At 45.1% G+C, this 26,349-nt stretch overlaps 1 long non-coding RNA gene across 3 annotated transcripts in view; it reads left to right on the forward strand.

Moving 5' to 3' along the window:
* The window catches only part of LOC132813933 (uncharacterized), an 89,848-nt gene that overhangs the window by 25,652 nt on the left and 37,847 nt on the right, over nt 1-26,349 (forward strand). For all 3 annotated transcript variants that reach the window (XR_009644220.1, XR_009644219.1, XR_009644221.1), the window contains exons 4-6: nt 7,256-7,347; nt 10,865-11,001; nt 14,934-15,062. This is a non-coding gene — a long non-coding RNA (uncharacterized LOC132813933). The remainder of the gene's footprint in view (nt 1-7,255; nt 7,348-10,864; nt 11,002-14,933; nt 15,063-26,349) is intronic.

Consider the following 26,349-nt stretch of genomic DNA (forward strand, 5'->3'; position numbering starts at 1 on the left):
CAACAACTTGCCCACCACCGACGTCTGGCTCTCTGGCCTATAATTCCCTGGCTTTTCCTTACAACTCTTCTTAAACAGTGGCAACATGTTAGCCAACCTCCAGTCTTCCGGCGCCTCACCTGTGAGAATTCCATGTTACAAATATCTCAGCAAGAGGTCCAGTAATCACTTCTCTAACTTCCCACAGAGTTCGAGGGTACACCTGATCAGGTCCTGGGAATTTATCCACCTTTATGCATTTCAAGACATCCAGAACTTACTCCTCTGTAATATGGACATTTTGCAAGTTGTCGCCATCTATTTCTCTACATTCTATATCTTCCATATCCTTTTCCACAGTAAAAACTGATGCAAAATACTCGTTTAGTATCTCTGGCTTTTAAACGTTGTAATTGTATCCACATCCACCACTTCCTCAGGAAGTTCATTCCACAATCAAAACACCCTCTGTGTAACAATTTGCACCCATTTTTTTTAACATCTCTCTCTTCTAACCTTAAAGATGTGGTCCCTCCTCTTGAGACTCCCCCATCCTGGGGAAAAGGCAACTACCATTAAATTGATCCATAAGTCATTTTTTAAAATAAACTTTTATAACATCACATCTCAAACTCCAGGCTCCAGTAAAAAAACTCAGCCTATCCAGCCATTTTTCAGAACTCAAACCTTCCGGATCCAGCAACGTCCTGGTAAATCTCTTCTGAACCCCCCGCAGCTTAATAATATCCTCCCTATAACTGGGCGAGCAGAACTGTACAGACTATTGCAGGTCTCACAAATGTCTGTGTAATCTCAACATGACGTCCCAAATCCTCCACTCAATGGACTGAGCAATAGTCAGGTATGCCAAGCACTGTCTTATCCATCCTGTGATGCAAACCTCAAGAATTATGTACCTGAACTCGGAGGTCCCTCTGCTCTAAAACACTAACTGAGGTCCGAACAGTAATTGTATCGAATCTACCTTTGTTTGTTTTACCAAGTGCATTACCTTGCATTTATACAGATTGAAGTCCATCTACAATTTTTCAGCACATTCACCCAAATCATCAAGATCCCTTTTGTAATCGTAGCACACCTCCTTCACTGTCCACTATGTCAGCCTCCAGCCTTCCAGCCCATCACATATGTCTGTCAATGGTACAAATACCTTTGCTCGGGGCTCCACAATTTCTTCCCTAACATCCCACAATGTACTGTGATACACTTAATCAGGTCCTGGGGCTTTACATAATCTTTGTGTTTTTAAAACCTCCAACACCATCTCTTCTATAAATGCCCTCTTTTCAAGTCATAGAGATGTACAGCATGGAAACTACCCTTCGGTCCAACTCATCCATGCTGACCAGAAGATGTAAATAAATCCATCCCATTTACCAGCATTTGGCCCATGTACCTCTAAACCCTTATTATTCATATACCCATCCATCTCGTAAAGGTTGTCATAGTATCAGTATGTGTTACTTTCTCTCTCAGCTCATTCCATGCACACATTACCGTGTGCATAAAAAAGCTGACCCTTCAGTCGCTTTTAAACCGTTCCCTTTTAACCTTAAACCTGTTCACTCTAGTTTTGGACTCTCCAACCCCCGGGAAAAGACCTTGAATATTTACACAATATCCCTCATGTTTATATAAACCTCTGTCAGGTCACCAGTCAGTCTCCGATGCTCCAGGGAAAATAACCCCAGCTTATTCAGCAACAACCCCAGAAACATCTTGTAAATCTTTTCTGAGCACTCTCAAATTTCACAACATCCTTCCTAGAGCAGGGATACTGGAATTGCAGCGAACTCCAAATATGGTCTAACGTATTACTCTTGTTCCCTGAGTTCCCCAGTGTTTGGCCACAGTAAGTTCTGGAGTAAAAAAATGTGTTAAACGTCTTAGCCATCTCCAGCGGTTCCACACATCAGTGGTCTCATTGTTCCTTAAGGGACACTATTTTGTCTCGAGTTACTCTTTTACTCAATATATTTATACAATCACTTTTGGATTTTCCTTATCCTTTTCTGCCGAGGCTATTTCATGTACCCTTTCTGCATTCCTAATTTCCACCCAAAGTGTATTCCTACAGCCCCTGTGATCCTCAGGGATTCCCTTGATCCAGCTGGCGATACCTGACATGTGCCCCTTTTCCTTGACCAGATCCTCAATAGACAGCCAGTGTTTCCGCATTGAGCTGCTCAAAAACAGGAACATACTGGTGGTGATCGCTCAATTTAACTCACTTTTTAAATATTCTCGTTGCGAGACTTCCCTTTTCCTGCAAATAGTCTCGCAAATCACCTTTTGAAAGTTCCTGTCTAATACTATCAAGATTGGTCTGGCCCCATTTCATAAATTGAACTTGTGGACCAGACCTGTCCTTTTCCATCTCTATTTTCAAGCTCATAGAATTGTGGTCATTTTGACAAAATGCGTTCCCACTCACACCTCAGTCCCTTTCCCGACCTTGATTCCCAAGGGGCGGTCAGGTTTTGCCCTTTCTCTTTTCAGGCCATTTACATATTGATTGGGAGTTTTCTGGAACACAATTACCAAATTCCTCCCTTGCAAATACTGAACACTGGCAGTCCCAGTCTAGATTTGGAAAGTTGAAAAATCCCAACCATAACAGCCCTATTATTCTGATTGATATTTGAGATCTCCTGATATATTTGTTCCTCAGTCTGCCACGGATTATTCGGGGTCAGTAGGACAATCTTATCAAAGTGATGACCCATTCTTATTTCTCAGTTCCACTAACATAACTTCAGTGGGCAATCCCACAGCAATATCCTCTCTAAGTACTGCTGTGATTATTCATGCAATCAAAACCCACCATCACGCGTCCTCTCTTGCCTCCCCTTCCTGCAGTCCCTCTATCTTGAATCAATGAGCTGTCAGTCCTGCCCCTCGCTCAGCTGTGTTTCTGTCATAACTATAATCTCCCATTCCACTGTTCCAATCCATGGCCTGAGTTCATCTTCCTTAGCTGTCAGTCCCCTTGAATTGAAATAAATGTAGTTTAATCATCAGTTTTCGCCCCATTTCCTGCTATATTCTTCCTGTCTTGTCTGCTGAAATTGCTCTTTCTAACTTGTGCACCAGCCTCAATCTTCTGTCTGGCCTTACGATTGTTTAAGATCCAACACAGTGCCAGACTAGTTTATATCCTCTCAAGCAGCTCTAACAATTCGCCCCACCAGGATATGCGTCCCCTTCCTGATCCAGTTCAGGTGTCTTCCCCACCCTGTCTACCTGTTCTTACAACTTCAGACATCCAATGACTTGCCCACCAAGGTCCCTGTGTTCCTCGGTACTCCAAGACGACCTGCCATTCATGATGTATATCCTTCGCTTATGAGACTTCCACAGTGCATTACCTCACAGTGATCAGAAGTAAACACCATCTGCCATTACTCTACACAGTTTATCATATGATGGACATCAGACTGCAGGCTGAGAACATCCCCTCATCTTTCATATCCTCTGCAAACCTGCTAATTTTTATTTCTGCTTTCGCATCCAAGTTATTAATGTACATAATAACCAGCAATGGTTCCTGCACAGATCCCTGTTGGACGCCCACTGTTGCAAGAATTCCAAACACGAAGAAGTCTATCCACTAATTGTGGATCCAGTTTACCAACTTGCCTTGGATCCCAGTGGCTCTTTACGTTTTGACCAGCCTTCCATGAGGGACCTTGTCAAAGGCCTTCTTCAAGTCCATGTAAACCACATCATCTGCACTGCCCTCCTCAATATTTTAAAACACCAGTTAAAAAAAAAACTGAACTGATTTCCTCAGACAGTATTTCCTCAGACCAAATCCGTGGTGACGCTGCCGAGGTGATCCTTGGAAGTGTTGATGCATTCTCAGAATCGTTCCCAATAATTTCCCTCTCCCTGCTGTCAGACTATCCGCTCTGTAATTACCTGGCCTGTCCCTGCTGCTCTTGAACAAATGAACCACTTTAGCCATCCTCTAGTCATTCGGCACTTCACATGTGGCCAGCAAAGTATTACATACATCCACCAGGACCCCAGCAATCTCTTGCCTTCCCTCCCATAGCAGCTTGGGATACATTTCATTGGGCTGGGGCTTTCTCCACCTTTATGCCCGTGAAAACATTTAATATCTCCTCCTTATTCATCTTTTCTTGTTCTCGAACCTCACTGTCCCAAATGAAATCCCCAGCTACAATGCCTTTCTCCTGTGTGAATACAGATGGGAAGTATTCATTGAAGACCTCACCTACGTCCTCTGGCTCCATGCACAGTTTGTCCCTTTGGTTTCTATCAAGCCTCGCTCTTTACCTGGAAATCCACTTCCTCCAACTATACTCGTTAAATACCTTATCGCCTTTCCATAACAGTGTCTGCCAAGGATATTTCGTTCCCATTATTTGCCCGTCATTTTAAGGATCCCCTTGCACTCTCTATACATTGGTCGGTCTTTGCCTGTTTTCATCGCATTGTATTTCCTTTATCAAGCTCAGGATATCGCTTGACCAGTATTCACTGGAGTTACTGCCTTTTCATTCACTCTTCACAGAACACACTGGCCTTGAATTCTCCCTGTATCACTTTGACACACTTCCTCTTTCTGAATATGAACCCAACTGCAAATAGTTTCTCCCGGTCTGTGTTTGCCAGATCCTGTCTCGTGATAATGATAATGCACAGTGACAGTGATATTCTAATGATGAGAGGGTTTCCACAAATTTGGCCTCTTCACTTCTGGCCTATCTTTATATTATTTTTTCCAAAATGACTTTGAAAGCTAGTGTTATGACCACTATCACCAAGACACTATAACAAAACTTTGTCTGTCATCTTGTCCAGTACCTACAGCCCACTCTGTCTGTAACATCCAGCCCTTACTGACCTCCCCATCTGTGTACCTCCCTCCAGCCTCTCCAGCACATGATGTCACTGTAACCTTCTCCAGTCCCAACAGCACTCCTCCATCCTGTCCTACAGCACCTTCATTACCTCTAACCTTCCACCATCCATTTCCCCTCACTGTCTGTACAGAGTCCTCCAGTTCCTACAGCCTTTCCTGCCAGCCCTCCTTTGTGTATAGTTCTGAAGCCACCTGAACGCTTCTGAGATCTGTAACCTTGCCCCCTCTCTCTCTTCAATGTTCTCTGTCTCTGTGACTAACTCCCATCAGTACAATGTTCCTTACCTCTGACCACCTCCAGTCAGTTCTAGCCTCCTTAGCTCTCGAACATCCTGCAGCCACTAAAACCATCCATGTGCCTGAGGTATCCTCTCAATTGTTGTAACAACTCTCATTCCCACAACTGCATCTGTCCATAACCTCAGCCAGTCCAAACTTGCTAACTCGGTAACCTCACCCAGTGTGTACAACTCTGAGTATGCCTAACTTCATCCAGTCTCCCCAACCGCCCTTACCTCTAATTGTCGAGGGAATCTACAATCCTCCCTATTGCGTTAACCACATGGACACCATTTATGTAACCTTCTCCTGATCCTGACTATATTCTCCTCCTGTTCCAATGAACCTTGTGAACTTTGTGACCTAGTCCAATCTCTGCAGTGCCCTGTATAATCAGCCTCACTGTGCCTGGAACCTGACTTCAATTCCAGCCTTGGCCGACTGTCTGTGTGGACATTACATGTTCTCCCCCCTGACTGTGTGGGTTTCTTCTGCCATAGCTCAACATTTGCACAATAGGTGGATTGGCCATCATTAATTGAGCGTAGTATTCTGGCAAGTGTGGTATAGGTGAGTTCACCGCGATTCATGTAGGGTTTAATGGACAGGAAGATAAATGGGACTGGTTTGGATACTCTTTAGAGGATTGCTGTGGACTTGTTGGGCCGAATGGCCTGTTTCCACAGTGTGGAGATTCTATTCAGGTTATTGTCCAGTCCTGTCAACCATCCCTGTGTCTTGAACCTTGCCTCATCCCCAATACTCTCCTTAGATGTGTAATCTCCAACAGTCTCTAAAACACTCCTGGGCGATGTAAGCTTCTCCTGTCCTTACCACGACCGATATGGCTGTCACTCTTCCTGCTTTTAGAGCAATCCCTATAACTGTTGTCATTGGTTACATCACTCCCAATCACTGTTCCATCCTGAAACCGCCCAAAACATTTATATCTCTGTAAACTCTTCTGAACTGTCTATACTTCCTTTTGACAGTCCTGTTCTGAGACTTTCTCTATATCAAAAAATAATTAAGTGCAGGTAACCCTTATTATTGTAACCTCCCTCCAGCCTTACAGCACTGAGGATCTGTAGAAGCTCTTTTCAAACCGACAGCCATCTCTGTGTCTGTAATATCCTCCACTCCCCAGAATTCATTCTCTCTGAGCTCTTCTGTAGTCCATTAAACACTCCCTAACACTATCTGTATCATTGTAATCTTCACCCAAAACACAACCTTCCCTATCTGTATAATTCCCTACACCAGTCCCTATCCCTCTAAGCTCCGTCTAACAATACAATTGTCCATGCTTGTGTATTCACCTTCAGTCCCGACTCGCCTCCCTATCTGTATAGCCTTCTGCATGCATTTTTCCTTCAGTCTCTTCAACTGTCCCTGTCAGTGTAATATCTTCCAGAGCCGAAAGCCCCCCTCTCTTTACCTTTCTCAGGCCACACAACCCTCACTATCTGTGACCTACTCCTGTCAGAGAATCCTTCCTCTGTGAACTGCTCCAACTCTTCAACTCTCCATAAGCTCCTGCCGCTCTTACAGCCCTCCCTGTCTTCATAACCTCTTCCAGTCCCTACACCGCAATCAGTCTATGGAGACCCTACCACCATCCCTATCTATGTTATCCTCTCAGGTCCCTGCAACACTCCCGATCTGTAGATCCCACTCCTATGCCTGTGCCTCTCCCGGTCCTGTTCCTTGTAACTGTGTAACATCCTCCCGTCATTGTCACCCACTGTGTGTCAGTGTAAGCTCCTCTTGTATCTCCATCCATTTACCGATCTCCATAACCTTCTCCAGCTCGTACCCCCCTATCTGTGTAAACATCATTCTCCACTCGAACCTAATACAGAAACTTCCTTCTATTTGTGCTATGCTCCCTTATATGTGAAACTGTCTCCAACCAAACTTGCTACCCAATCTCTCAAAAAAAGAATCCAGATTCCACAGCCTCCGTGTCTAAATAACCCCCAGAACCTAAGCCTTCCTAGATCTATAAACATCTTCAGTCACGATGACCCTCCATATCTCTATTTGTTCCTCCAGATGATACAAACCTCTTTATCTCTGTTGTAGGTTGCATTGGGACATTGACAGGACGCAGAGCTGGGCTGGAAGTGGCAGATGGAGTCCAATCTGGAAAAGTGTGAAGTGATTCATTCTGGAAGGTAGAATTTGAATACAGAATACAGAGTGAAAGGCAAAATACTTGGCAGTTTGGAGGAACAGAGAAATCATGGGGTCCGTGTCCATAGATCCCTCAAAATCGCCACGCACATTGATATGGTTGTTAAAAAGGCCTATGTTGTGTTGGCTTTCCTGAGAAGGGGATTGATTTTAAGAGTCGTTAGGTTTTACTGCATCTTTATAGCGTCCTGGTGAGATCACACTTGGAATATTGTGTTCAGTTCTGGTCCCGTCTTTACTGAAGGATGTGCAAGTTTTAGAGTGCGTACACAGGAAATTTAGCAGGATGCTGCCTGGAATGGAAGGCATTTCTTATGAAGAAAGGTTGAGGGGGTTAAGGCTTTTTTCATGGGAGTGCAGAAGGGGGTGGGGCGACCTGGTAGAGGTGAACAAGATGATGAGAGGCACAGAGAGAGTGAATAGTCAGATACTTTACCTCCCATGGAATAAATGGCTATTACAAGGCGGCATAATTTTAAGGTGAATGGAGGATGGATAAGAGGATAGAGAATGGTAGGTGGTTGGAATGCACTGCCAATGGTGGTAGTAAATTTAGATACTTTAGGGACATTTAATATACCCTTGGATAGACACATGGATAATAGTAAAATGAAGGTTATGTAGGTTAGTTTGATCTGACAGTTGGATAAAAGGTTGGCATGAAATCATGGCCGAAGGGCCTTGGGCTGAACTGTTCTGCGTTCTATGTTCTGTTGGAAAAATGGGTAATTAGCTCAGATCAGTGTAAAAAGGATTTGGCATTCTGGAGGAGCTCGTGAGCTGGATACAAAATTGGCTTGATGGTAGGAGACAGAGGGCAATGGGAGACATGTTGTTTTTCTGACTGGAGGCATGTGTACAGCGGTGTAGTGGGTCCACTGTTGTTTGTCATTTTGAATAAATTGTTTGGATCGGAGTATTGGTTTACTGGTAAGTAAGGTTTTTGGGTGACACTGGAATTGGTGGTAAAGTTGACAGTGAAGAAGGTTATCTATGAAATAACAGGATGGACAGTCCTGCTGGGATAGTGGGCTGAAGAATAGCAGATGTAGTTTAAATAGATAGATGTGAAGTGTTGCATTGTGGTGAAACAAACCAGGTGGGACTTGTACAGTTAATATTCGGGCCCTGGGTAGTGTTGTCAGTCAGAGACCCAGGGATGCTGGTACACAGTTCCTTAAAAGTGGTGTCATAGGTAGACAGGCTGGTGAAGCAGGCATTTGGGATGGTTACCTTCATTGGGCAGATCATTGAGTTTAAGAGTTGGGATGTCATGGTTGTGGCTGTAAAAGACATTGGTGGGGCCACCATAAAAATCATTGATGATCAGTAGGAAGAACTCATCTAGTTCACTAACCTCCTTTTGGGAAGGACATCAAATATTCTAACCTGGTCTTGTTAACATGGGACTCCAGACCCACAGCAATATGGCTGACTCTGAGCTACACTCTGGGTAATTAGCAGTGGGGTCAAAGAACGTTGTTCCAGGCAATGACACCCACATCCCATGAATGAATATATACAAATACCTATGTCCCTCCCTATCTCTGCAAACCCCTCCAGCTGAAGCAATCCGTACTGGCTTTGTAACACCCTGACCACTCTCTGTAACACTCTCACCATCTCCAGCACCTTCACCTCTCCCTGCACCTATCGTGTCAATAAACCCAGACCGTGGTTCCCCTTCCCACAGCCCTCCTCCTGCGAGCAGACACATTGCAATCCATTAACATTTACTCCTAAAGCAATCTCTCACTTCAGGATTTTAAGTACTTTTTCGTGATCTAGTATGATCCCTTTTGTCCTGAGTGAGGAATAAGTGGGATTTTCTTGCTGAGGTTTTTACTGTTACAATCGAATGTCCTTCTGTTGTGTTTTACATTGTTCCTTCAAATGGTTTCCACTGTTCATTTACAGGCACATATTTCAGTTTGTTTCGCCTGTTTACCTTTGTCAGTTCTCCTCTCAAACCCATGTATTTGGCTATTTTTGTTTCTGGTTGTAGCTTGTCCTTTCGGTGATTCTCTTTAAAACTTTATATTTCTTTAAACTTCACTTTATCACAATTTCCTGAAGGATCTCTGCAGGTGACATTACTCATTCACTAAGTTTCATTACACAGTCGCTCTGCGGTGGTTATGTCCCCAGCCAGTTGCACAATGTGTTTTTCAAAGAAACACTGAAAGAAAATTAACCAAACTCCTCTTGCAATGTCAATGTTGTCCGTGTGATTGTCCCAGATTATACAAATATTGAAGTTTTTCCAAAATTATCACAATGTGTTTGTTACAAAATGCCAAAGAGTTCCTGTGTAATGCAGTGATGAGCAATGGAATACTGTTCAGTGGCTAAAGCTGTTCTGCTGCTTGTGTCCCTGGCAAGCAGTAGCCAGAATTTACATTCAGACTGACTCTACTTCATGATCTGAGACCAAATGCTTTCTCTGTAATACGTTCGTTATCCATTATTGTTCGCGTTGTCCGTTTTACCTGAGTTTGCACAAGGTTGTGAACCACTGAATATTTTTGTTCACCCTGTATCCATGTCTCCCTGCTGTCTAAATCCCTTTTATCACAAATCCATCGATCGTATTGCAGCGACATTGTCCATTAAAAAAACATAATATACTCTTTCCCACAATTTTCTGTCACAAATCTATTTGTTAATGTACAATTTTAGTTAAACTCTGTCCCTTCCTGTTCCTTTCTGCTTGTCTTCGGTCACATCCCAATGCTGTTCCATTGCTTCACCTTTTCTATTTGGATTTGGAAAGCTCCTTTCACCTGAACCCTGTCCCTGCATCCTCTCTGTCAGTTTAAAGCCCTGTCCATAAAACTACTGACATGATTGGCCAGGACACTGGTCCCAGCACAGTTCCAGTGGGACCATCCTAATGGATTATTTATTAAATCAGGTATGGGATGTGGGTGTCTCTGGCTGACCAGCCTTTCTTGCCCAGCCGGAGCTGCCCTTGAACTGAGTAGCTTGCTCGGCCATTTCAGAGGATCATTGAGAGGCAAACACTTTGCTGTGGGTACGTCATGCAGACCACATGAGGATGGGCAGATGTCCTTCTCTAAAAGACAGGGGTTTGTATTTGTTGTACATCAGTCATGGTTTCACACTTATTTGTGGATTGTTAATTATTTTTAAAATAATTGATTTCAAATGTCTCCTTTTCAGATGGTGGGATTCAAACCTGCCTCCCCTGAACATTAGCTGAGATTTGAGATACATCCTCTCGCAATAATAGCACTAGGCCATTACTTCACCTGCTCACAGGATGCTCATCCCTCAGAGCTGATACCAGGGGATCCTGAAGCTAAACCCGCTCTTCCAACATATATTGTGTGATCCTGATAACTTCCAGCAATCTGGGACTATTACTTAATATCTCTCCATTTTACAGATCTCTGTGGTACTCAGTGCCAAATTTCTCATGTACCCTCACTGCATCTGTTTAATTTCCCATTCTGTCTATTTCTCTGTCTCCTGTAGGTACTCAGGAAAGTCCTGACTCAATAGCCTTCACAGCTGCGGGGTAGATGTTCCATCACCACATTGAAGATGGTTGGTCTGCCAGAGAGAGACAAAGGGCAGGGAAATCTGGAGCCTTCAATAAATCCTGTAGTGAGGTAAGATCGCCCACAGTGCACAGAGCAAAGAACAATGAGAGGGCTCCAAGCATCTGTTAACACAACATGACATAGACACGGTGCTGGAGGGGGAGCACAGTACACACACACCCCAGCCTCAATCACCGCCCCTAATGTAAGTTCGGTTATATTAAAGCTCACTACTTTGCAACACTGTATCTATGGCATGTCTTGTAGTCCAGTGTCTTCAATAATATTTAATTGCTATAACAGGTCCTATCGCTGTAACCTCCTTGCTTCCCAATAGCCCCTCCACATATTTGAAATGTACTGCATTCCAGACTACCAAACCTATGGCTGTAACTTACTTCAGTGTCTACAACATGCCTTAACTCAGTCGTCTCCTCCTCCAATAAGGTACAAACAAGGGCTGCAGATGCTGGAAACCAGAGTCTAGATTAGAGTGGTGCTGGAAAAGCACGGCAGGTCAGGCAGCATCCGAGGAACAGGAAAATCGATGTTTTGAGAAAAAGCTCTTCATCAGGAACAGAGGCAAGGTGTGGCAGAGTGGGGAGATAAATGAGATGGGGATGGGGATAGGGAGAAAGTAGTCTAGAGTTCAATAGGTGAATGGGTGGGGAAGAAGGTGATAGGTCAGAGTGGAGGATGCGGGAAGGTAGCAATGAGTACAATGGGTGAATGGGAGTGGGGATGGGGGTGATAGGTCAGAGATGAGGATGGAGTGGATAGGTGGGGAGGGAGATAAGCCATTAGGACAGGTCATGAGGGCGGTGCTGAGCTGAAAGGCTGGAGGTGGGGTGAGTTGGGGAAGGGGAAATGAGGAAACTGGTGAAGTCCACATTGATGCCCCGTGGTTGAAGTGTTCCGAGGCGGAAGGTGAGGCGTTCTTCCTCCAGGCGTCGGGTGGTGAGGAAATGGCGGTGGAGGAAGCCCAGAACCTGCATGTCTTCGGCAGAGTGGGAGGGGAAGTTGAAATGTTGGGTCACAGGGCGGTGGGGTTGATTGGAACGGGTGTACCAGAGATGTTCCCTAAAGTGCTCTGCTAGGAGGTGTCCAGTCTCCCCAATGTAGAGGAGACCGCATCGGGAGCAGCGGATACAATAAATGATATTGGTGGATGTGCAGTTAAAACTTTGGATGTGGAAGGCTCCTTTGGGCCCTTGGATGCTGGTGAGGGGAGAGGTGTGGGTGCATGTTTTGCATTTCCTGCGGTGGCAGGAGAAGGTGTCACGAAGGAAGGGTGGGTTTTTGGGGCGCGTGGAACTGACTAGGTAGTCACGGAGGAAATGGTCTTTACGGAAAGTGGAGAGGGATGGGGAGGGATATATATCCCTGGTGGTGGGTTCCGTTTGGAGATGGCGGAAATGGCGGCGGATGATTTGGTTTATGCGAAGGTTGGTAGGGTGGCAGGTGAGCACCAGGGGCGTTTTGTCCTTGTTACGGTTGGAGGGGTAGGGTTTGAAAGCAGAGTTGTGGGATGTGGACGAGATGCATTGGAAGGCATCTTTTACCACTTGGGAAGGGAAATTCCGATCTCCAAAAAAGGAGGCTATCTGGTGTGTTCTGTGTTGGAACTGGCCCACCTGGGAGCAGGTACGGCGGAGGCGGAGGAATTGGGAATAATGGTTGGGAATTTAGCAGGCGGTAGGGTAGGAAGATATGTAATCTAGGCAGCTGTGGGAGTGGGTAGGATTGTAAAAGATGTTGGTGTCAAGTTGGTTGTCATTAATGGGGATGGAGAGGTCCAGCAAGGGGAGGGAGGTATCAGAGATGGTCCAGGTAATTTAAGGTCAGAATGGAATGTGTTGGTGAAGTTGATGAATTGCTCAACCTCCTCGCGGGAGCACGAGGTGGTGCCAATGCAGTCATCAATGTTGTGGAGGAAGACGTGGGGAATGGTGACATTGTAACTCCAGGAGATGGACTGTTCTACATAGCCAACAAAGAAACAGGCAGAGCTGGGGCCCATACGGGTGCCCATGGCTACCCCTTTGGTCTGGAGGAAGTGGGAGGATTTGAAGGAAAAATTGTTAAGGACGAGGACAAGTTCAGCCAAACGAATGAGAGTGTCGGTGGAAGGGTACTGTTTTGGACATCAGGAGATGAAGAAACGGAGATGAAGAAACAGAGGGCTTGGAGGTCCTGGTCATGGTGGATGGAGGTGTAGAGGGATTGGATATCCATTGTGAAGATGAGGCGTTGGGGGCCAGGGAAACGGAAGTCTTGGAGGAGTGGAGGGTGTGGGTGATATCTCGAACGAATGTGGACAGTTACTAGACTGGTGGATCGGACAATGTCGAGGTAGGCAGACATGAGTTCTGTGGGGTAGGAGCATGCTGAGACAATTGGTCCGCCAGGGTGGTCAGGCTTGTGGATCTTGGGAAGGAGGTAGATCCGGGCAGTGGGGGATCCCAGACAATGAGGTTGGAAGCTGTGGGTGGGAGATCTACTCCTGAGGTGATGAGGTTCTGTATGCTCTGGGAGATGACGGTTTGGTGATGGGGGATCGGTCATGGTAGAGAGGGTAGTAGGAGGAGGTGTCTTTGAGTTGGCATCATGGCTTCAGCAGTGTAGAGGTCAGTGCACCAGACTACCTCTGCACCCCCTTTATCTGCTGGTTTGATAGTGAGGTCGGAATTGGAGCAGAGGAAGTGGAGGGCTGGGCGTTGTGAGGGTGAGAGGTTGGAGTGGGGGAGGGGGTAGATAGGTTGAGGCGGTTAATGTCTCGGTGGAAGTTGGAAATGAAGAGATCGAAGGCAGGTAATAGGCCAGCACGGGGTGTCCAGGTGGATGGAGTGCATTGGAGGCCGGAAAAGGGGTCCTCAGAAAATAGGTGGGAGTGTTCATTGTAAAAATAAGCTCTGAGGCGGAGATGGTGGGAGAAGTGTTCGATGTCACGGCGTGTATTAAATTAATTGATGTGTGGATGGAGGGGGATAAAATGAGGCCTTTGCTGAGGACTGATCATTCGTCCTCAGTGAGGGGGAGGTCGGGGGAATGGTGAAAACTCGGCAGGAGTGGGAGCTGGGACCAGGCGTAGGTGTGGAGGTGGGAGAGGGGACGGTGCCTGTAACTGGAGTGGGTGTGGTGTTAGGGGGGATGGGGATGGAGTCATGAGCAGGGGTGATGTTCCCCTCAGGGTTCTGGTGGGCGGGGATGGTGACGGTGGGACTTGGGGGTGGTGTCAGCAGAATGCAGGTGATGGCGTTGGTGGGGGCAGAAGTGGTGGCAAACACGGCAGTGGGGGGAGGGGCAGTCACTGAGTGTGTGACATCAGCGATGATGTGAGGTGCGGAAGTGATGTCACTTGTGGTGCATGAGGAATTGTGAGGGGCGGAAATGGCATTTACTTTATTTTAACACATAATTTCCTGTCACAAATCTGTTTGACAATGTCGTATTTTAATTAACCTCAGTCTCTTACTGTTTATTTCTGTTGATCTTCATCCACATCTCCATGGTGTTCCAATATTTCAACCTTTCTCTTTGGACTTGGGAATTTCCATTCACCTCAGACCTGTCCCCCTCCTCATCTGTGTCCGTTTATCGCACACTGCATAATCCAGGTACCAGAAGAGCCTATCCCAATAAAATAGCTCAGTCCTCCCTGAGTACTGGGAGCAGTGCTCACTGGTCAGAACCACTTCTGATGATACCATTGCTTGATCCTGACACCTTCCAGCACTCTGCTGATATCACTCAGCCTCTCTCCATGTGGTATCCCTCACTGTGTGGGTCTAATTGCTAACTCTGTCAGTGTCTCTCGCTCTTGCAGTTACTCCAGATCCTGAGCCAACAGCATTCTCCACTCCAGAGGGAAGCAACTGCACAGGCCATGGCTGGAGACTGTGATTTTCCAGATCTCTGTGGGACTCAGTGCCATTGTCCATGTGTAATCATCATTTCATCAGTCTAATTTCGCATTCTGTCTATTTCTCTGTCTCCTGTAGGTATTCCTGATGTCCCTGACTCAGCAGAATTCCCAATTCCTGTCTCGTCCATCACCACATTGAAGACGGTTGGTCAGCCGGAGAGAGATGGAGAGTGAGATCTGGATCCTTCAGTAAATCCTGCAGCTGGTAAGCTCACAGTAAACAGCACAGGGAGGGGTTCATGGGCTTTAATTCGGACCCTGAGGGCATGATGTAGGAACAATGCTGGGCAAGGATCATGAGAAAAATCTCAGGCTTCATTATCACCATCTTGTCTGTAAATTCATCTGTTCCACAGAACCCTCCCTATGTCTGTCAGTTTCTCCACGCTCTGTTTCATCGATACCACTTCCCCTATCTCTATCAGCCCCTACAATCCTGCTTATCCCTGTAAGCTCCTCATATCAGTAAAACTCTCCACGTTTCTGCCTTTGCCTTTAATCCCGGGTTCTGTAACATCTCTCCTTATCTGCGAAAAACAACTCTTCAGTTCCTAAAGCCATCCCGGTCAGTGTAGTCCTTTCCAGACCTGAAAAACCTCCCTGTCTTTGTGACTTTTTTGAACTCCTACTACCTTCATGATCTCTGTAACCTTCTCGTCACGACAACAAAAAAGCTCTGTACCTTACTAACCTCCCCCAGCTGTTAGACTCCTCCTTGTCTCTGGGCACAAGGCAGAGTGACCCTGCTTCTCTCATAAATTAGTTTCTGCATTTCTAATGATGACTATAAACTCTTCCTGTCTCAAAGACACACTCAGTCTCTGTAAACTCTGCTGGTCCCTATTGATGTAATTTCCTTCAGTAACTACAAATCTTTATCCCTTTAATCTCCTCCAGATGCGACCACACAGTTTATTTCTATAACCTCCATGAGTGACACAGTTATAGAGATGTAGAGCACGGAAACAGACCCTTCGGTCCAACCCGTGCATGCCAAACAAATATCCCAACCCAATCTAGTCCCACCTGCCAGCACCCGGCCCATATTCCTCCAAACCCTTCCTATTCATATACCCATCCAAATGCCTCTTAAATGTTGAAATTGTACCATCCTCCACCACATCCTCTTGCAGCTCATTCCATACACGTACCACCCTCTGTGTGAAAAAGCTGCCCCTTAGGTCTCTTTTATATCTTTCCCCTCTTACTGTGAACCTAAGCCTTCGAGTTCTTGTCTCCCTGACCCCAGGGAAAAGACTTTGTCTATTTATCCTATCCTATCCATGCCCCTCATAATTTTGTAAACCTCTGTAAGGTCACTCCTCAGCCTCCGAAGCTCCAGGGAAAACCACCCCAGCCTGTTCAGCCACTCCCTGTATCTCAAATCCTCCAACCCTGGCAACATCCTTGTAAATCTTTTCTGAACCCTTTCAAGTTTCACGACAACTCTTCCGATAGGAAGGAGACTGGAATTGCATAAAATATTCCAACAGTGGCCCTAACCAATGTTCTGTACAGCCGCAACATGACCTTCCATCTCCTGTACTGAATACTCTGACCAATAAAGAAAAGCATACCAAATGCCGCTTTCACTATCCTATCTACCTGCGACTCTACTTTCAAGGGGCTATGAACCCGTACTCCAAGGTCTCTTTGGTCTTCAACACTCCCTAGGACCTTACCATTACGTGTAATATTCCTGCTAAAACTTGCTTTCCCAAAATGCAGCACACTGCATTTATCTGCATTAAACTCCATCTGCCAGTTAGCCCATTGTCCCTTCTGGTCCAGATCCTGTTGTAACCCTCTTCGCTGTCCACTACACTTCCAATTTTGGTGTCATCTGCAAACCTACTAACTGTACCACTTATGCTTGCATCCAAATCATTTATGTAATTGAAAGAAAGTAGAGGACACAGCACTGATCCTTGTGGCACTCCACTGGTCACAGGCCTCCAGTCTGAAAAACAACCACCACCACCACCCTCTGTCTTCTCCCTTTGAGCCAGTTCTGTATCCAAATGGCTAGTTCTCCCTGTATTCCATGAGATCTAACCTTGCTAATCAGTCTCCCATAGGGAACCTTGTCGAATGCCCCACTGAAGTCCATATAGATTACATCTATCACTCTGCCCTCCTCAATATTCTTTGTTACTTCTTCAAAAAACTCAATCAAGTTTGAGACATGATTTCCCATGCACAAAGCCATGTCGACTATTCCTAATCAGTCCTTGCCTTTCCAAATACATGTGCATTTTGTCCGTCAGGATTCCCTCCAACAACTTGCCCAACACTGAGTTCAGGCTCACTGGTCTATAGTTCCCTGGCTTGTCTTTACCACCCTTCTTAAACAGTGGCACCACGTTTGCCAACCTCCAGTCTTCCGGCACCTCACCTGTGACTATCGATGATACAAATATCTCAGCAAGAGGCCCAGCAATCACTTCTCTAGCTTCCCACAGAGGTCTCGGTTACATCTGGTCAATTCCTGGGGATTTATTCACCTTTACCCGTTTGCAGACATCCAGCACATCCTCCTCTGTAATCTGGACATTTTGCAAGATGTCACCATCTATTTCCCTACAGTCTCTATCTTCCATATCCTTTTCTACAGTAAACACTGGTGCAGAATATTCATTTAATAACTCCCCCATTTTCTGCGGCTCCATACAAAGGCCGATTTGCTGATCTTTGTGGGGCCCTATTCTCTCCCTATTTACCCTTTTTTCCTTAATATATTTGTAAAAATCCTTTGCGTTCTCCTTAATTCTATTTGTCAGACCTATCTCATGTCCCCTTTTTGCCCTCCTGATTTCCCTCTTAAATATACTCCTACTTCCTTTATACTCTTCTAAGGATTCCCCCAATCTATCCTGTCTATACCTGACATTTGCTTCCTTCATTTTCTGAACCAAACCCTCAATTTTTTTTAGTCATCCAGAATTCCCTATAACTACCAGCCTTCCCTTTCACCCTGACAGGAATATACTTTCTCTGGATTCTTGTTATCTCATTTCTGAAGCCATCCCATTTTCCAGCCGTCCCTTTACCTGCGAACATCTGCTTCCAATCAGCTTTCAAAGGTTCTTGCCTAATATCGTCAAAATTGGCTTTTCTCCAGTTTAGAACATTAACTTTTAGATCTGACCTTTCCTTTTCCATCACTATTTTAAAACGAATAGAATTATGTCGCTGCTCCCAAAGTGCTCCCCCACTGACACCTCAGTCACCTGCCCTGCCTTATTTCCCAAGAGTAGGTCAAGTTTTACACCTTCGCTAGTCGGTATATCCACATACTGAATCAGAAAATTGTCTTGTACACACTTAATAAATTCCTCGCCATCTAAACCTTTAACACTATGGCAGTCCCAGTCTATATTTGGAAAGTTAAAATTCCCTACCATACCTACCTTAATATTCTTACAGATAGCTGAGATCTCCTTACAAGTTTGTTTGGTAATTTCCTATTGACTATTGGGGTGTCTTTAATACAATCCTAATAAGGTGATCATCCCTTTCTTATTTCTCAGTTCCACCCAAATAACTTCCCTGGGTGCATTTCCGGGAATATCCTCCCTCAGAACAGCCGTAATGCTATCCTTTATCAAAAATGCCACTCCGCTCCTTTCTTGCCTCCCTTTCTATCCTTCCTGTAGCATTTGTATCCTGGAACGTTAAGCAGCCAGTCCTGCCCATCCCTGAGCCATGTTTCTGTAATTGCTATGATATCCCAGTTCAATGTTCCTAACTATACCCTGAGTTCATCTGCCTTCCCTGTTAGGCCCCTTGCATTGAAATAAATGCAGTTTAATTTATTAATCGTACCTTGTCCCTGCCTGCCCTGACTGTTTGACTCACTTCTGTTCTCAGCTGTACCTGTCTCAGATCGAGCTCCCAAAGTCCTCCCAGTGATTGTTACCACTTCCCATCCCTGCATTCCTCCAAATCCCTGTAAAGTCCTCCCATTCCTAAAACCCGCCCTGTTTTAGGAATGTCCCAGCTTCCACGATCCTCCTCATCTCTGTAAGACAACACCCCGATCCCCCCCCCCCGCAGCCCCCACCCACCCGTCCCAGTTACTACAGCCAGCTGTATCACTAAATGCCAGTGTCACTATAATATCAGAGTAAGGTCTGAAAGCAGGAACACTGTACTGGGTTAGATATCTGTCCTGATCATATTGAATGGTGGGACCGACTCTGTGATCAAATGGTCAATACCTGCTCTTCTTTCCTGTGCTTCTCTATAAACTTACTATTCCTATAACCTCCTCAGTCCCCACAGCCCTCCCTATCTCCATAAACTCCTTCAGTCCCCACGACTCTTCCTATCCATGTATCCTGAATCATTCCCCAAAACCTCCCTAACTCCATAACCACCAAAAGGCCCCATGACCCTCCCTATCTCCATAATCTCACCCTGACCAAACGACCCTCCCATTCAGTGTAACCTCCCTCAGTTCCCATGATCCTCCTGATCTGTGCAACTGCGTTCAGGCCCAACAGCCCTCCCGATCTCTTTGTCCCCTTTCAGACCCCACAGCACTCCCTACCTCCATGATGTTCTTCAGTCACCACTGCACTCTTTATGTCTATAATCTCATTCAGTCCCCATATCACTCGCTATCTCCATAATGTCCTTCAGTCCCCATGACCCTCCTTATTTCCAAAACCTCTATTACCTGTTGAACCTGTAAACTCCCTTTTTCAGATTGTTAAACACGAACTCCCATAACCCTTTCTGCTGCCAGTCTGAAACCAAACAGTGTTAGCCTGATAGTAGGTCGGGAGCTAAAATATGTTTAAAAGGATATGTCAGTGAACACTAACCGGACACTTAGAAGCACATTTAATAAAAAGAGAATGTGGCTTTGAGCCTGTAGGATTGTATTTTTATTGGTGTGAGTATGAATGGCAGGATAGATACGGGGGTAGGAGTGGCTGTACCGAGGATACGGTTTATTTGAATTTTCAGAAACCTTTACACAAGTTTCAATAAGGGCTAAGGAGTAACTTGGGACAGAATAGGGCACCTTAAATATCAGGAGGTGGGTGAGAAATTAGACAAAATAGTGTCGTCAGAATTTACTGTGGAGAAAGACATGGAATCTCGGGAGCTTGGGGAAATAAATAGCGATGTCATGGAAAGAATCCTCACCAGAGAAGAGAAAGTGTTGGAATCTTAAAACAATTAAAGGTTAATTAATCCTCAGTAGCTCATTAGGTCTACCTTGAATATTCATGAGATTGCATTGTCCCTAACAGAGAAATTTATATTATCATCAGACACAATGAGTTACTGGAAGAGTGGAGAGTGGCAAATGCTATTCCATCACTTTAGGTCTGCAGGGAAAAGCCAGGAAATCACAGCCCAGTGAGCCAGTGCTGGGTAAGTTGTTGGAGGAGAAAGGAGCTACATATATTTGGAAAGGCAAGGGCTGATTCGAGATATTCAGCATGGCTTTGTGAGTGGAAAACCATGTTTCACAAACTGGATTGACTCTTCGAGGAGGTGGCCAAGAGATAGATGAAGGCAGAGCAGTCAGCGTTGTCTACATGGATTTCAGCAAAGCATTTGACAAGGTTCCAAGGGATGTAGAACATCTAGTCAAGAGGAAGAAGGAAGCTGACATAAGGTTGAGGAACCAAGGATCAGAAGGAGGGCTCTAGAGAGTTACATGGGCCAGCACGGTGGCTTAGTGGTTAGCACTGCTGCTTCATAGCACCAGGGACGCGATTACAATTCCAGCCCCGGGCGACTGTCTGTGTGGAGTTTGCACATTCTCTCCATGTCTGTGTGGGTTTCCGACAGGTGCTCCGGTTTTCACCCACAGCCCAAAGATGTGAATCAGCCATGCGTTATTCAAGAAAGGGAATGGAGATAATCCTTTGAATCACAGACCTGTCAGTCTTCTCTCTGTGATGTGCAGATTATTGGAGAGGATTCTGAGAGACGGGATTTGTGATTCCTTGGAAAACCATAGTTTGATTAGGGATAGTCAGCATGGCTCTGTAAGGGACAGGTCATGCCTCACAAATCTTATTGAATCCTTTAAAAATGTGACAAAACACATTTATGACTCATTGAGGAAGTACAGAGCATGGGGTACATGGAAATCTGTCTGTCTGGATACAGAATTCCTGGCCCATAGAAGACAGAGAGTGGTGACAGATGGAAAGCATTCAGCCTGGAGCTCGGTGACCAGTGGTTTTCTGCACGGAGAGGTTACAGGACCTCTGCTCTTTGTGAGTTTATAAATGACTTGGATGTGTGAGTGAAAGAGTTGGTTAGTAACTTTGCCAATGAGATGAAGGTTGGTGGAGTGGTGAATAGGGTGGAGGACTGTTGGAGGTTGCAACGGGACATTGACAGGATGTAGAGCTGGGCTGAGAAGTGGCAGATAGAGTCAAATCTGGAAAAGTGTGAAGTGTTGCATTTTGGAAGGTGAGACTTGAATGCAGAATACAGAGATAAAGGAAGAATACTGGATAGTGTGGAGGAACAGATGGATCTTGGATTTCATGACCAGAGATCCATCAGATTTGCCACCAAGCTGATAGTGTTGTTAAGAAAGAATATGTTGTATTGGCTTTCATTAGCTGTGGGATTGAGTTTTAAAGCCATGAGGTTATGCTGCAGCTCTATACAGCCCTGTTTAGATGCCAATTAGAATACTTTGTTCAGTTTCGATCCGTTCATTACAGGAAGGATGTGGAAGCTTTAGAGAGGATAAAGAGGAGATTTACCAGGATGCTGCCTGAACTGGAGGGCATGTCTTATGAAGAAAGGTTGAGGGAGCTAAGGCTTTTCTCATTGGAGTGAAGAAGAGTGTGGTGTGATTTGATAGAAGTGAACAAGATGGTGTGAGGCATAGATGGAGTGAATATTGAGAGACCTCTTTATCCCATGGTATACATGGTACCAGGGGGCATAATTGTAAGGTGATTGGAGGATGGGTAAGAGGAGATTTCAGATGTAGGTCCTTTAAATAGAGAGTGGTGAATTGGTGGAATGGGACATTTAACAGACTCTTGGATAGGCACATGGATGGTAGCAAAATGAAGGGTATGTAGGTTAGTTTGATCTTACAGTCGGGTAAAAGATGGGCATGGCATCATGACCAAAGGGTCTTGTGCTGTACTGTTCTGTGTTCTACGTTCTGTATGGTAAACTGGGTAATAAACTCAGATCAATGTAGAAGGATATTGCATTCAGGAGGAGCTAGTCAACTGGAAGCAAAATTGGGCTTGTTGTTTTTCTGACTGGAGACATGTCACCAGCGGTGGAGTGCGTTCCCTGTTGTTTGTCATTTGGATAAATGGTTTGGATGGGAATATTGGTTTCCTTGTAAGTAAGTGTTTTGGGTGACACTGAAATTGGTGGTAAAGTGGACAGTGAAGAAGGTTATCTATGATACAACATGATGAACAGTAATACTGGGATAGTGGGCTGAAGACTATTCGATGGAGTTTAATAAGATAAACGTGAAGTGTTGCATTGTTGTGAAACAAACCAGGGTGGGACTTGTACACTTAATGTTCGGGCCATGGGTAGTGATGTCAGTCAGTGACCCAGGGATGCAGGTACACAGTTCTTTGTAAGTGCTTTCACAGGTAGATAGGTTGGTGAAGCAGGCGTTTGGGGTGGTTACCTTCTTTGGGCAGAGCATTGAGAGTAAGAGTTGGGATGTCATGTTGTGGCAGTACACAAAAGCATTGTTGACCACTAGGAAGTACTCATCTGGTTCACTTACGTCCTTTAGAGAAGAACAACTGACATTCTAACCTGGTCTGGCCTGCACGGGACACCAGACCCACAGCAATATGGCTGACTCTGTGCTATACTCTGGGTAATTAGCAGTGGGGCAAAGAATGTTAGTCCAAGCAGTGACATCCTCATCCCAAAATGAATAAATAAAAATACATTTGTCCCTCCCTACCTCTGCAAACCCCTCCAGCTGCACCAATTCGTACTGGCTTTGTAACACCGTTCAGACCCTGACCACTCTCTGTAACACTCTCACCACCTCCAGCACCTTCAGCTCTCCCGGTTCCTGTTGTGACATAAAACCTTGACAATTTTTCCCTCTTCCATCAGATCTCCTCCTGCGAGCAGACCTTTTGCAATCCCTTTGAAACTTACTCCTAAAACATCCTCTCACTTCAGGATTTTAAGTACTTTTTGGTGATCCTCTAAGCCCGATAATCTAACATGATCATTTTTACTTGAGTGAGGGACCGATGGGGATTTCTTGCTGAGGATTTGTCTGTTTCAATGGAATGTCCTTTTGTTTAGTGATTTACACTGTTCCTTCAAATGTTTTCCACTGCTCATTTACCGGCACATATTTCAGTCTGTTTAGCCTATTTACCTTGGTCAGTTCTCCTCTCAAACTCATGTTATTGGTTATTTTTGTTTCTAATTGTAGCTTGTCCTTTCTGTGATTCACTTTAAAACTTTATATTTCTTTAAACTGAACTTTATCACAATTTCCCAAAGGATCTCTGCAGGTGACATTCCTCATTCACCAAGTTTCATTACAAGGTCGCTCTGCGATACTTATGTCCCTTAACAGTTGCACAATGTGTTTTCCAAGTAAACATTGAGAAAAAAAATAACCAAACTCCTCTTCCAATATCACTGTTGTCAGTGTGACTGTCCCACATTTTCTGAATATTGATGTTTCCCAAAATTATCACATTGTGTTTGTTAAAAAAATTCCAATGAGTTCCTGTTTAATGCAGTAATGAGCAATGGAATGCTGTTTGGTGGCTAAAACTGTTCTGCTGCTTGTGTCCTTGGCAAGTAGTAGCCAGAATTTACATTCAGACTGACTCTACTTCATGATCTGATGCCAAATGCTTTCTCTGTAATGCCTTTCTTACCCATTATTGTTCGTGTTGCCCACTTGGCCTGAGTTTCCGCAAGGTTGTGATCCATTGAATATTTATATCCACCTTTTCTTCACCCTGTAACCACATCTCTCTGGTGTCTAAATCTCTTTTATCTCAGTGTCACAAATACATCTGCCTTATTGATAAGACTTCACCCATTAAAAAAAACATAATTTACTCTTTCGCACAATTTTTTATCACAAACCTATTCACTGATGTACAATTTTAGTTAAGCTCTGCCCCATCCTGTTCCTTTCTGCTTGTCTTCAGCCACATTTCCATGTTGCTCCCATACTTCACCTTTTCTCTTTGGATTTGGAAAGCTCCTTTCACCCGAACCCTGTCCCTGCATCCTCTCTGTCAGTTTAAAGCCCTGTCCATAAACCTACTGACATGATTGGCCAGGACACTGGTCCCAGCACGGTTCCAGTAGGACTATCCTAATGGATTTTTTTATAAATCAGGTCGGGGATGTGGGTGTCTCTGGCTGACCAGCCTTTATTTCCTATCCCTATCTGCCCATGAGCTGAATAGCTTGCTCGGCCATTTCAGAGGGCATTTGAGAGGCAAACACATTGCTGTGGGTACGTCGTGCAGACCACGTGAGGATGATCAGATCTCGTTGTCGAAAGGGCAAGTGGGCGCCACGGGGTGGCTCAGTGATTAGCACTCCTGCCTCACAGCACCAGGGTCCCAGGTTCGATTCCAGCCCCTGACGACGGTGTAGAGTTTGCACATTCTCCCCGTGTCTGCGTGAATTGCCTCCAGATGCTCCGGTTTCCTCCCACAGTCCAAAGCCGTCAGGCGAATTGGCCATGCTAAATTGTCCATAATGTTAGGTGTATTAAGTCGAGGGAGATGGGTCTGAGTGGGTTATTCTTTCGAGGGATGGCGTGGACTGGTTGGGTCGAAAGGCCTGTTTCCACACTGGAGGGAATCTAATCTAAGGGATTATGATTTTTGTACATCAGCAATGGTTTCATATTTGTTTATGGATTGTTAATTGCTATTTTTAAAATTATTGATTTTAAATTCCACCATATCTTATGATGGGATTCAAACCTGCCTCCCCTGAGCACTGGCTGAGTTTTTGGACAAATGCGCTAACAATAATGTTACTGGGTCATCACTTCACCTGCTCACTGGTTGCTCATCCCTGAGCACTGATACATGAAGCTAAACCCATTCTTCCAACATGATTGTGTGATCCTGAAGTCTTCCAGCACTCCGGTGATATCACTTAGTCTCTCCCCATATGGTATCCCTCCCTGTGGCTCTAATTGCTGCCTCTGTCAGTGTCTCTCACTCTTGCAGCTACTCCAGATCCTGAGCTAACAGAATTCTCCACTCCAGAGAGACGCAACAGCACAGGGCAGGGATGGAGCTTGGGATTTTCCAGATATCTGTGGGGTTCATTTCCATTCTCCTTGTGTAACCCTCACTGCATCAGTCTAATTTCCCATTCTGTCTATTTCTCTGTCTCCTGTAGGTAGTCAGGAAGTTCCTGACTCAATAGACTTCCCAACTGCTGTGTGTCTCATTCATCAACTCATTGAAGTTGGTTGGTCAGCCAGAGAGACAAAGGGCAGGGAGATCTGGAGCCTTCAATAAATCCTGCAGTGAGGTAAAATCACTCTCAGTGCACAGAGCAGGGAGCAATGGGAGGGCTGCAAACATTGGCTAACAATACATGATATAGATACAGTGCTGCGTGGGGAGCACAGTATAGACACACCCCATGCTCAATCACCACATCTACTTTAACTTAAATTGCACTGAGACAGCATCAGGAGTTCAGAGTTATCAATCCAGGCCTGCGATGTCTTAGTGAGCATCAGGACAACAGAGGGGAGAGTAGGCCTCCGACGAGATGTTGTGAATACTGCCTGGGATCTTTCTGTTCTGTGTTCTCCCTCCAACACCGTACTAAGACTCACTACTCTGCAACACTATATCTGTGGCATGGCTTGTGCACCAGTGTCTTCAGTCATTTTTCACTCCTACAATAGTCCCTGTCCCTGTAACCTCCTCCATTCCCGATCGTCCCTCCACATATTTGAAATGTACTGCATTCCATACTAATATCCCTATCGCTGTAACTTGCTTCAGTGTCTACAACATGCCTTATTTTGGTACATTAATCCTCTTTAACTGGATACAGAGTGATACAGCATGGAAACAGAACCTGTGGTCCAACTCCTCAATGCTGCCCATGTTACCTAAACTGAACGAATCTCATTTGCCTGCATTTGGCCCTTATCTCTTCAAACCTTCTCCTCTCCATGTACCGCCCAAATGTCTGTTCCATGCTGTAATTGTTCTTGTTTCTCCCATGTGTCTGAGGCAGCCTCTTCCGTCTATGCACCATCCTCTGTGGATAATGTTCCCCCTCAGCTCCCTCTTTAAATCCTTGCTCTCTCACTTCCCGTTTATACCCTCGAATTTTGGTCTTACCTACTCTTGGTTATTCACCATTCTTAGGGTCACCCCATGGCCTCCTCTGCCCAAGGGAAATATTTAGGACAATGTTACAAATATCTCCAACGTATGTAACAAAGTGCTGGCCAATGACGGCAAATGTGCCAAATGTCGCTTCCC

This window comes from Hemiscyllium ocellatum, unplaced genomic scaffold (genome assembly GCF_020745735.1).
Source record: "Hemiscyllium ocellatum isolate sHemOce1 unplaced genomic scaffold, sHemOce1.pat.X.cur. scaffold_546_pat_ctg1, whole genome shotgun sequence".
Classification (NCBI taxonomy): domain Eukaryota; kingdom Metazoa; phylum Chordata; class Chondrichthyes; order Orectolobiformes; family Hemiscylliidae; genus Hemiscyllium; species Hemiscyllium ocellatum.